We start from the raw sequence: 9,057 nt of genomic DNA, 5'->3' as shown, positions 1-9,057 counted from the left end.
AGAAAATCCTAATTTTGACCACAAAGTTAGTAGACTCTGGGAATGAGCGAGGATTGGGCAATCCATGACACTCTGCTGTCCTCCAATCCATCTTATGATGGAACCACTACGCCAAAAAGCGCTTTTAACAGCGCATCTTAGACAGCGCTTTTAACAGAAAGCGCTGTCTAAGGTTAAAATTAAAATAAAGCGCTGAAAATGTTCCAAGAAAATACTAAAAGCGCTGTCTAAGGGGGGGTCTTAGACAGCGCTTTTTAAAAGCGCTGTCTAAGACCCCCCCTTAGACAGCGCTTTTAGGAAGCGCTTTTAAATATAGACCTTAGACAGCGCTTTTGATAAAGCGCTGTCTAAAGTCTTTAAATTAAAAAAAAAATTAAAACCAAAAGCGCTGTCTAAGGGGGGGTTTAGAAAGCGCTTTTGGAAAGCGCTGTCTAAGGCATACCTTAGAAAGCGCTTTCTAAGGTCTTATTAAAATAAAATTTCAGACCACAAAGCGCTTTCGTGTTCTGTTCTTTTGTTTTCCCTCTTCTTCAGTCACCTCAAAAACTTACGCCATTTCCACAAAAGCCCTACCTTCTCACTCTCGGCGGCCGTGCTCACGTATTTCTCTCTGGAAACAAACCGGCGGCGCGTATTTCTTTGGTACCGGCGGCGCGTATTTCTTCTCACTATACCGGCAGCGAAACAAACCCTTCCTTCTCACTGTACCGGTGGCGCGTATTTCTTTGGTAAGTCTCTTTCTCAAACCCTAAATAACTTTGGTACCACATGCATGTTGAAGTAGAGGTTTCGACTACATTGTATTCATTCTTGCATATGTGAATGTTTATGGTTTGTGAGTGATATTTGATTTTATATAATGTGTTATAGATGAACATTATGTGTGAAAACTCTTGCCCCATTTTATATTTTTCTGTATTTTTCTGTATCACCAATGTTGGTTCTGTTGAAAACTCAGTCATATTTTTCTGTATCACCAATGTTGGTTCTGTATTATGTGTGAAAACTCAGTCATATAAAATGACCCAAATTTTGAGATTTTGAAGTTTATTCTGTTGCCTTAGGGTTGAATGTTGGTTTTGAAGTTGAATCAGTTAGTGTTTAGGGAATTAAAGTGTTAGTTTGAAATGTTAGTTAAGTTAGTAAGTTAGTGAAAAGTAGTTAGTTGGTTATTGATAATATGATTGTTAGTTGAGTTGATTCGATAGTTAGCTATGAAACTGTTAATTATGTGTCAGAGACTGTTAGAGATTAATTAGAGATTAATTAGAACAGTTTTTTTAGTAGGACTGTTATGAAATTTGAAATGTGATTCAGTTAGTTATTTAGGAAAGTTGGTTAGTCATGTTTGAATTGGCAAATAAAGTTAGTAAGTTAGTTAATATTGAATGGACAAGGTTTATTAGTGTATTTTGAAATCAGTTATTGAAATGCTAATAGGAGTTAAAGTAGTAGTTAGTGTATCAATTTAGTAACTCATGCTAGTCTGAAAAGAACAAGCTACAAAGTTTGGTGACAGGTGAATACTATTTAGGATGTTAAATGGATTTTGGTGAATGTATTTTGAAATCAATTTGAATGTTCATTGAAACTACTATGGAATAATAGTTTTGACCAGTTGAATGTTCAAAGATACTACCTTAGTTATGTATTTTCGTCTGGATTAATTGTTTACTTAAATAAGTAGGAAAACCATGGATAAAACATGGATCTGTGCCGATCGAATGACCAAAGAGTACGAGAGTGGGGTTTTGGAATTCGTTAAGTATGCTGTTCAACACGCTGAAAACCCCAGACGAATGCATTGTCCTTGCTTGCGTTGTTGTTATATTGGTAAGGTTGACGCACATGGATTGAAATCGCATTTGCTGAGGCATGGAATTGATCAAAGTTATCAGTGTTGGATATTTCATGGTGAGAAAATTAACGAGAATGTTGAATCGAGTGGAAAAAGTAGTACGACCTATGCTTCATACGACAAAGACACAGAAACATACGATTGTGATCGAGTTGAAGAGATTGTAGAAGCACTGGAAGAAGATCTTCATGATTGTCCTGAAATGTTTGAGAGGATGGTAAGCGATGCTGAGAAACCGTTGTACAAAGGTTGCACTAAATTCTCAAGACTTTCTGCGGTATTAAAGTTGTACAACTTAAAGGCGGGTAATGGATGGTCGGATAAAAGTTTCACAGAGTTGTTGGCCCTTATGAGAGAAATGCTACCGGATGATAATGTTCTTCCTAATCGAACCTATGAGGCAAAAAAAATGTTGTGCTCTATTGGCATGAGCTATGATAAGATACATGCTTGTCCTAACGATTGCATTTTGTTTCGTAACGAATATGCAATGTTAACTGAGTGCCCTAAATGCGGTTTGTCTCGATATAAGAAAAGATTATCTCCCGCAAAAGTCTTATGGTATTTTCCGATAATTCCGAGATTTAGGCGCATGTTTCGTAGTGAAACCGATGCAAGACATCTTACTTGGCATGCAGATGAAAGAATTATTGATGGAATGTATCGGCATCCGGCTGATTCACCACAGTGGTCGAAGATTGATAATGATTATCCTGAGTTTGGATCAGAAGCAAGAAACCTTCGATTGGCATTATCTACTGATGGAATGAACCCACATGGTCTTCAAAGTATCTCACATACCACATGGCCTGTGATTCTTATGATTTATAACCTACCTTCGTCGCTATGTATGAAGCGTAAGTACATGATGTTATCTATGTTAATCTCTGGGCCTAAACAACCAGGGAATGACATAGACGTATACTTGACACCTCTGATCGAAGATTTAAAGATTTTGTGGGAGAACGGTGTGAAGGTTTATGATGGATATAGGAAAGAAAGTTTCAATTTGAGGGCGATGTTGTTTGGCACAATTAATGATTTTCCAGCATACGGGAATCTATCTGGGTATAGCATTAAAGGTCAACGTGCGTGTCCTGTTTGTGAAGACGGAACCGATACGATTCGATTGGAACTTTGCCAGAAGAATGTGTTTCTCGGTCATCGTAGATTCTTACATTCTAAACATCACTACCGTGGGTGGAGAAAAGCATTCAACGGAGACACCGAACATCGTAGAGCTCCACCCGCATTGTCAGGTGAACAAGTTTTTGAAAAGGTGAAAGATGTGCGTACTGAGTTTGGCAAGCCTTTTGCACATAAGATTGTGAAAGGTGGGTGGAAGAAAAGGTCGATATTTTTTGAATTGCCATATTGGAAGTCTTTGTACGTGAGACATTTTCTCGATGTTATGCATATTGAAAAAAACGTATTTGAAAGTGTTATCGGTATATTACTCAATATAAAAGGCAAGTCTAAGGATGGCCTTAAAGCAAGGGAGGACATGTTAAAAATGGGAATGAGAACTGAATTAGCACCCGTGAAGAAAGGAAGACGAACATATCTACCACCTGCTGCTTTTACTTTATCTAGAAAGGAGAAAAAAATTTGTGTAAGTCTCTGAGTGAAGTTAAGGTTCCAGAAGGATACTCATCTGATATCAGAAGACTTGTTTCTATGAAAGACCTCAAGTTGAAGAATTTGAAGACACATGATTGCCATGTTATAATGGAACATTTTCTACCGATAGGTATACGTTCTATTTTGCCAGAAAAAGTAAGAAGTGCCATAACTAAATTGTGTTTTTTCTTTAGGTCAATTTGTAGTAAGGTGATCGATCCCGAGATCTTACTAACACTACAAAAAGAGATTGTAATTACCTTGTGTGAGCTTGAAATGTATTTTCCTCCGTCTTTTTTTGACATAATGGTTCATTTAGTTGTTCATCTTGTGAAAGAGACACAGTTGTGTGGACCAGCTTATATGAGATGGATGTACCCTGCTGAACGGTATATGAAAATATTAAAAGGGTACGTGAAATCCCGAAGTCGACCAGAGGGTTGTATTGTTGAACGATACATTGTTGAAGAAGCTGTTGAGTTTTGTACTGAATATTTGTCTAACGTTCAATCGATTGGACTCCCCAGAGCTCAGATTTTCGACAAAATGGAAGGTAAAAAATTAATTGGGAATAAAATTGTGACAATATCAAGGGATGAACGGGATCAAGTTCATTTGTATGTTCTGCACAATAATAATGAGGTTGAGCCATATGTTGAAATGCACAAGGATGTACTCCGAAGGTTAAATCCGAACAGAAATGAAAATTGGATAGTTATAGAGCACAATCAAAGTTTCATACAATGGTTGAAGGATCATATTTATTTGAAGCGCTCTTCAGATCCTTCTTCGGTAACAGAAAGGTTGAGATGTTTGGCATATGGTCCAAGTTTGCATGTGTTTTCTCATAGCGCATATTCAATTAATGGATACACATTTTATACCAAAGAACAAGATGATAAGAGTACTATGCAAAATAGTGGTGTCACCGTGCTAGCTGAAGCAATGCATATATCAAGTATGAAGGACTTAAACCCCAAATATGCAAATTTGTCATATTTTGGAGTTATTGAGCACATTTGGGTGTTTGATTACGAGAAGTTTCAGATTCCCATCTTTGGTTGCAAGTGGGTGAATAGTAGTGGCATACGAATGGATAAGTCTGGATTTTTGCAAGTTGATCTTACTAGGGTGGGGTACAAAGATGAACCTTTTATTCTAGCATCTCAAGCTAAACAAGTGTTCTATGTGAATGACCCGAAGAGTACAAAATGGTCTATAGTGCTTTTCTCTAACAAAGTGACTGATGATAGCGGTGTCGATCAATGTGATATTGATGTTGAGAATGAGTCACGCATTAGACGGAATGAGTTGAATAGAAATGATGAAGTTGAGGATCTTATACCGGATGAGTCATATATAAGAAACGATCATAATGAGGGAATTTGGATCAATTCATCCGTACGCATTGCTAAGAAACAAGTGATTAATATTCCAACAAAGAAAAGAAAGAGATGTTAGTGACTTAGGTAAATTATCCATGGTTTCTTTATTTTTTGTTTTCATTTGTTTTGATTATAAGTTATATGTGGTAATGCATGATTTCATTATATTTTTGTATTCAATTGCTTTGATTATAAGTTATATCTGATAATGCATGATTTCTTTATTTTTTTTGTTTTCAATTGTTTTGATTATAAGTTATATTTGATATTTGATGGTTTCCTTGGTTTATTACAGGTTAGACATGGCTGATGACCAACATGAGGAAGTTAGTAAAGTATCCGCGGAAGAAGAAATCCGAAGAGGCATCACAGTAATGCGAAGGGTGGTCCAAGGAAGATCTCGAGGCATCATACTAGATGTCTCTTGGAACAACCAGGGACAACTTATAGAACCTAATGGGCATACCTTAACTAGTTTCATCGGTGCACTAGTAAGGAATGAAATTCCCATTACATGTGATGATTGGAGAAATAAAGAGTTGAAAGAGTCCAAAGAAAAAATTTGGAGTGAGATAAAGGTACAATCATTTGGCCCTTAATTATACGGTATCAATTATGTTTTTTCAATTACCGATACTAACTATCAATCTGTATGTTTTTCTTAGCGATGTTTTAACATCGAAGAAGAAAGAAGAGGGTTTTGTATGAAATTGGCCGGAAAGCTTCTTAGAGGATTTCGGACATTTTTATCATCCAAGTTCCTTAAGGATGCGGATGGTAATTTTGTGGATGCGGAGCTTCCTAGAAAATATGAAAGTTTGATATCGGCTGAAGAATGGGAAGCTTTCAAATCCAAGAGACAAGACCCGACTTTTCAAAGAATAAGTGCTACAAATCGGGAAAGAGCATCAAGTCCCGCATATCCGTACCGAAAAGGACGTGTCGGATATGGACGCTTAGAACAATCCATGGTAAGTATTTATAAATTGCGAAAACAAATTTGTTCATCATATATTAGTTTTATCTGATCAAATTGTATGACTTAATGTGTAGCTGCAGAAGGAGGAAAGTTCAGAAACATCTCTTCCTGCACATGTTTTGTGGAAGGAAGCCCGTGTGGGCAAATCTGGAGTTCCTCAAGAAGACGTTTTAAACGTATACCAGAAATGTGTAAGTATAACATTTTTTCATTAATTGAATAACATTTTTATACACAAATATTTGACAAGTATATGGTATTCATCTGATTTTTTAGGAGGAGCTATCTCAGTCTCTATCTCCCGATGATACTAAGAGCATACTTAGTCGGGCATTAGATGTCCCTGAGTATTCTGGTCGGGTGAGGGGTAAGGGATTTGGAGTCACTCCGACCTCCCTCAGTGTTAAAAAAGGAAAGGCTCCTAGTAATCGGGAGCTTCATGCAAGATTGGAAGCCATGCAAGCTGAGCTTGATGCATTGAGGAGAGAAAGAGAGGCTAGCGCCTCAACGGTATACAGAGATGCTTCGGACAAAAACAGTATCAACTGTACCTTTCAACCGAACATTCCAGAGGTAATTACATATAATTGTCTTAAATTGAACTATTTGCTTAAATTATGTATTTGACATATATACACATTAACGATTTCTTGTTATTATTGGTTTTAGGGCATTTCCCATTGTCAGCTGTATTTGTCGTCACCACACTATCGGATGGTTGGCAAGGGAAAAGTGCATAACGTTAGCGGAGTATTACTCCACACTAGAGAGCTCCCTGCTGGATGTTTGAAGGTATCAGTTGATATTGCAGTTGACCCGAATGCATTATTACCATATCCTAGCGATGATTCGGATGCAACAACGGTGCACGAAGCAGTAGGTTCGTTTGTTGCATGGCCGACAAACCTCATATGCGTAGGATATGAGGTATGCTTAAAACTTATGTTAACTTTAATGTGTATATTCAAAGTTTAAAATTTATGCTTAAAATTTTACTTACATATTTTCCTTGATTATGTTAAATAGACTCCCACAAAATCCAAATCAAGAAAAGAGGTAATATACAATTATATGACATATATTCATGGAAGTTGTTACATTCTTAATTTGATCTAACTATTTATATGACATGTAGGTTCAAGAAAATGAGGTTAGCAATGCCTCCGCACAACAAATAAAGGAGGTTAGGAACGCCTCCGCACGGGTAAAAAGTTCTGGTGCTAAGAAGACCGTAGCTAGGAAAAAACCTACCACCAAGTATAGGTCGTGCCTCAGGACATTTATAGAGATGACCGATATACCGACCGGAGGTGTTCGGACTATACATATGGAGGAAGGGATTTTCGGCTTTGATCACGACCAAATGATTGGTAATGAAGACTTCATGCAAGTTTTTGGTCATGAAGAAATCGGCGTCAACGTTGTCAATACATATATTAGGTAAATCCGGTCTACTTTGTCTTATTAATTAAACAACTTATGTTAATGATGTTTACTTTATGTTAATCCGGTTTACTTTATGTTTCAAAAGAGGTGTTAATGATGTTTTTATATTAGGTTTTTGTATGACAAAATGATGCGCCCCAATGATTTGGACGAGTCATTCGGATTCTTAGCACCCGCGAGCATCAACTTAGGTTTAATTTTAAATAGACCGGATACCGTGACGGAGTACGTTCTTCGGATCCTCAATGACAATAAAGATGCGGAGAAGTTGTTTTTTATACCGTTTAATACCGGGTTAGCATTTCATTCTAAATTCATCTATTATAATTATTTTCCAAGTTACCATCTAACATTTGCCTAATCATTACAGTGGACATTGGTTGTTGCTCGCAATCAATCCTATCCGAGAAATTGTGTATTATCTTGACTCGTTAGGAAATGATTGGACAACATACCCGGATATGAAGTTCCTAATTGACACGTAAGTGAGAATGTTCAAAATTTTTCTTAGTTTATGCGAATTGTTCTAATTGCTTCATTTTTATTTTATTAGCATCCTACAAGCTTTTCGGGCCCAACGAGATATCCAAACCTCAAGGAGGGGCGCCAACCGCATTACATGGATTAAAGTGGCGGTATATTTTTAATTACCACATTTTTTATTATATTAGTGATGACACTTGATAAAACTTAGGATTTATAATCCATATTTTTTTTTCATGTAGTGTCCTCAACAACGTAATCAAATAGATTGCGGGTATTTCGTGTTGAGGTTTATGCGGGATACTCTTGCTTTGGGCCGATTAGTGATTCCCACCGATGTATGTATTTCTAACTTATGAGTTATTTTTATATTTACACATATCTCATATAATTAAATAGTTGGAATTAATTCAAAATATGTTATATTATTATGTAGTACTTTGAGGAATTCAAGTGTGCATTTTATACAAAGGATCAAGTGGACGAAATCAAAGAGGAGTGGTGTCAATTCATGATAGAGCTCAAAGTTTTTTCATAAATTTGTGTAATTAATGTGTACATTTGTAGTATATGTAATGACTTGTAAATGTGTACATAAATTTGTATATATTTTGATACATTTAAGGCAAATTAAAATGTGTTTGAATTGGTATATATATATATATATATTTGTTAGCCAAAAATTGGTAGAAAAAAGGCCAAAATGGCATGTATAAAATGTGATAACTGTCTGTCAAAATCTGGTTGAAAACAGGTAGAAATTCTGGTTTATAAACCTGGAAAAAATGTGGTTTAAAACAAAAGCTTCAAAAATTTTCGTATACATTAGACAGCGCTTTTGTAAAAAGCGCTGTCTAAGGGGGGGATTAGAAAGCGCTTCAGGCAAAAGCGCTGTCTAAGGGGGGGGCTTAGACAGCGCTTTCTGAAAAGCGCTGTCTAAGCCCCCCCCCTTTAGACAGCGCTTTTGCCTAAAGCGCTGTCTAAGGTATACCTAAAAAAATTAAAATAGGGGGGGCTTAGACAGCGCTTTTTGTAAAGCGCTGTCTAAGCCCCCCCCTTTAGACAGCGCTTTTGCCAAAAGCGCTGTCTAAGGTATACCTAAAAAAATTAAAATAGGAGGGTCTTAGAAAGCGCTTTTGGCCAAAGCGCTGTCTAAGGGGGGGGGGGGGCTTAGACAACGCTTTTAAGATTTAAACAAGCGCTGTCTAAACCTTTAGCAGCGGAGGCTTAGACAGCGCTTTAAAGCGCTGTCTAAGGCTAAAAAAAGCGCTGTCTAAGGTCTTGTT

The sequence above is a fragment of the Lathyrus oleraceus genome, chromosome 6 (genome assembly GCF_024323335.1).
Source record: "Lathyrus oleraceus cultivar Zhongwan6 chromosome 6, CAAS_Psat_ZW6_1.0, whole genome shotgun sequence".
Lineage (NCBI taxonomy): Eukaryota > Viridiplantae > Streptophyta > Magnoliopsida > Fabales > Fabaceae > Lathyrus > Lathyrus oleraceus.
Note: the sequence above shows the minus strand (reverse complement) of the source record.